At 42.1% G+C, this 4154-nt stretch overlaps 1 protein-coding gene across 1 annotated transcript in view; it reads right to left on the reverse strand.

The window, feature by feature from the left end:
* LOC100943721 (glutathione S-transferase Mu 1) overlaps nt 1–4154 on the reverse strand; it is a 34281-nt gene that overhangs the window by 13498 nt on the left and 16629 nt on the right. The window lies entirely within an intron of this gene.

Genomic DNA, 4154 nt, shown 5'->3' on the forward strand with positions numbered 1-4154 from the left:
GGGCTTAAGCGATTCTCTTGCCTCAGCCTCCCAAGTTGCTGGGACTACAGGCACCCGCCACAACACCCGGCTGTTTTTAGAGACGATGTCTGTCTCTGGCTCAGGCTGGTCTGGAACCTGTGAGCTCAGGCAATCCACCTGCCTCCGCCTCCCAACCGCAGGGATTACAGACGTGAGCCACCGCGCCCAGCCAGCACATACTGTTTTATTCCTTACCACCTGCCTATGAAATAAGTGGTGTCATTACCCTCTCTTTACCAGAACACTAAGGCTAATTTTTTTCTCACTTTTTTACATTGAAGTGCAATTCACATCCCAAAAATGAAGCTTTTTTTTTTTTGAGACAGACTCTTACTATGTCACTCTCGGTAAAGTGTCATGGCGTCACAGCTCACAGCAACCTCAAACTCTTGGACTCAAGCGATTCACTTGCCTCAGCCTCCCTAGTAGCTGGAACTACAGGTGCCCGCCACAGCGCCTGGCTATTTTTGTGGTTGTTGTTGTTGCACTTGTCATTGTTGGTTAGCGGCCCTGGCTGGGTTCGAACCTGCCAACTTTGGTGTATGTGGCTGGCGCCAAGACAAAAAAAAAGCATTTTTAAACTTAAACTGGAATTTCATTTATTATGAGTAGGGAGACAATAAAATTTATCATTCGAATAAGAAATTTTTGAGACTAAAGATTACACTAGTCATAATTTTGCTGAAGAAGCACATGTCAACAACCACTGTCTCAGGGAAACGGGATAGATGGTTACCCTAAACACGATGGAGTCAGAGCATTCATTAAATGGCCATTTGAAAAATGAACCATTTTACAATAAACAATTCAGGGGTAATTAGTACATTTACAATGTTGAACAATCAGCACTTCTAATTTCAAAACATTTTTATCACCCCCAAAGAAACCCAATGCCATTAAGCAGTTGCTGCCCATGACCTTACTTCCCCCAGCCCCTGGAAGTCACCATCTGTGTTATATCCCTATGAATTTACCTATTCTGGATTTTTCACATAAATGGGACGTGTAAACTTTGTGCCTGGCTTCTTCCACTTAGCTTAATGTTTTCAAGGTTCATCCACATTATAGCGAGTATCAACCTTAATTCCTTTCTGTGGCTAAAATAATATTCCATTGCATGGCTATAACGCCTTTTGTTTATCTGGTTGTTGATGCTTATCTGGGCTGATTTCACCTTTTTGCTATGGTGAGTAGTGCTGTTGTGCACATGTGTGTACATGTCTTTGTTTGCATCCCAGTTTTCAGTTCTCTTGGAGACACAGACCTAGGAGCTGGGTCATATGGTAATCCTATGTCTAGCTTTTTCAGGACCCACCAAACTGTTTTTCATAGCAGCCGCACCATTTTCCATTTCCATCAGCAATTATGAGGGTTCCAATTTCTCTGCCTCCTTGCCAACACTTGTTATTTTTCCAATTTTGTCATATTGTAGTCATCCTAGTGGGTGTAAAGTTCTACTGAGGCTGGTTTTTAAAGTGAATTTTAAAGAAAATATTAAGAGACTAATAGCATGGCACTATGTGGATAGAGTGTGTGAGACTGGGAGAGAGCCCAGGGCGAGGCTTTGCACCCTACACAGCCTCCTTTCAATACCAATACCCCTCAGTTACCCGAACCCCAGCAAATCTTTTCTATCCCCAGCCTCAAGGTGAGCTCCAGGCCATCTTCTTTAGGGCAAATCTCCTCACTCAGAGGGCCATCATCTTGTCTCTCACCTTAATACCAAGAGACTGACTTCACAGCCTCAGTGTCCTTCACAGGCTCTGTCATGGCCTTGTGCCCTTGAACTTCCAGGATCAGCAGGGCTTTCAGGGCTGACCATCCACAAAAACCAAAATATTGAACTAAGTGTCATGGGACAAACTTCTCTTGAACATGAGTTTGATTAACCTTTGTCCCTACTTTTCTCAACATGGGAGAGATTGTAGAGAGCTACCAAATCCATTGTTCTATTGAAATGTGCGTTGACCCTGCTGGCCTAGGTATAGCCACACACCTGAATTTCACCAATGGAATGTGAATGATTGTGATGCACGCAACTTCTGTCCCACCTGCATAATGAAAAGATGCTTCCTTGGTTTGGGCTTTTTCTCTCTTTTCCTTCCACACCCATGGTATTAGCTTCAACCAAGGAGATAAGAGGACACCCTAGGGGGTGGCAAAGCCACAAGTTGGAAGGCGCCTGAGTCCCTGAACAACTTCAGGGAGCAGGGATTCCCCCAACAACCTGGACTCTTCCCCATGGGACAGTTGCACTACAGAAGAATAAACTACGTCCTATAAGCTGCTAGCGTGGGGTCTCTTCTAGCTTAATCTTTCTCTACTAAAACAATGGTAATGGAGGCATATAAGACACGGAAGTTCTAATTAACAACAGAGGCAGCTGTGTTGTCAGACTGTCTCATTTCCCACTCTAGAAAGGGAAGAGGGACACTGAATGGTACATGAGCACTGTCATGAGACGCCAAGAATCTCAAGTCTCAGGGTCTGCTAGTATTCCTAGCCATATCAAATCATCTTTTCTTGTTGCCTCAGACAGTAGAATAACACAGGTTATTCTACTTCCATCACAGACTTCAAAGTGTGTGCTTTTATCTGTTATAATTCTTTCCAAAATGTTTAGAAAATTGCTTCCATTTGCCACTTTGTTGCATCTGCTTTCTTTTTTGAGGATTGAGTTAATTGGGGGAGGGTTCTTTGATAATCACCTTTTAAATTTCAAATATAAGAGTTTCCTATAATGATGCCTTTTTAATTTGAACCTCTAGATCAGAATTAGGAAACTATGGCCACTGCTATTTTTTTGTTCTGCTTTCTTTTTATTTCTTTATTGTAGTAAAATGCACTTAACAAAATTTACCATCTAAACCATTTTAACAAATCAGTGATATTAAATGTATTTATAACATTGTGCAACTATAATCATCATTGATCTCCATATCTCTTCTCATCTGGTAAAACTGGAACTCTCTCTTAAACAACTCCCCATGCCCTTTATCCCTGACAACCAGCCTTCGACTTTTGTCTAGATGATTTTGACTTTTCTAACTAACCCGTAAGTGGAATCACAAAGTTTTGTCTGTGTCTGGCTTATTTCATTTTGCATAATGTCCTCAGGATTCATCCATGTTGTAGCATACGTCAATGTCTTCCTTTCTGAAGGCTGAATACTATTCTATGTATTTACCACATTTGTATTTATCCATTCATCTATTGACTTTATCTGTTTAGTCATATACTTCTTAATGCTCTTTTAACATTCTGCCTATTTAACTGCAGGAAGTGTAGCTGCAGGCTGTGATCATCTGAACAAAAGCCCAACTGTTACTCTGCCAAATCTTCCTGCTCTGGGCTCTCAGGACTGCTCTGTTTGAGGAACCTGCTCATCAGACATTAACCATGAGTCACGCTCCTTTGGGGGTGGCAATAGCCAATGCCCACACCCCCTTCTGACCTCCGACATTGCTATACTGTGGCCCAGCAAACTGGGCTTTCCCATCTCAGGTAGTTATTCAAAGGATGGCTAGCACCTATTAAATGCTTAAGTTAGGGAGAGCTACTTACTCATTTCCAAGGCCCATAAAATCTCGGAATGTTACACTGTATCTTCTCTGCTTAATATAACTATATCCAGAGTTTTAAATCCAAATGATGGCTATAGACATTGGCAGAGTCTTCCTTAGGGAGAATTCTTTCTAATTTCCAAACTTCTGGAAGATTTACTGTATGTCAGGCACTCTGATAGGTATCAGAGATTACAAAGAGTCCAATAAGACATGGATTTCCTCTTTAATAAATTTGTGACTGAGTTGGAGTGAAAAACAAGTACAATAACAATTATAACACAGTGAACTCTATTTTATTGAGAAATGTCATGAGGAGAGATATCTAGATCAGGGAAAGCTTTCGGAAGAGGGTAAGAGAAGATATTCCACCTTGGGACTGCTCAGCCCCCATCCCACAAGCCGACTTCCTCTCTGAACCACACAACACACAGTTTTATTACACATGGCCTACAGGAACATTCCATGACACTGAGTGAATGAGGCCAGGCACAGATGGACTGCCCTTCTATAAAAATCCATGGTCAAGGCTCGGCGCCTATAGCTCAACCGGCTAAGGCGCCAGCCACG

The sequence above is a fragment of the Otolemur garnettii genome, unplaced genomic scaffold (genome assembly GCF_000181295.1).
Source record: "Otolemur garnettii isolate 467f Iridium unplaced genomic scaffold, OtoGar3 scaffold00010, whole genome shotgun sequence".
Lineage (NCBI taxonomy): Eukaryota > Metazoa > Chordata > Mammalia > Primates > Galagidae > Otolemur > Otolemur garnettii.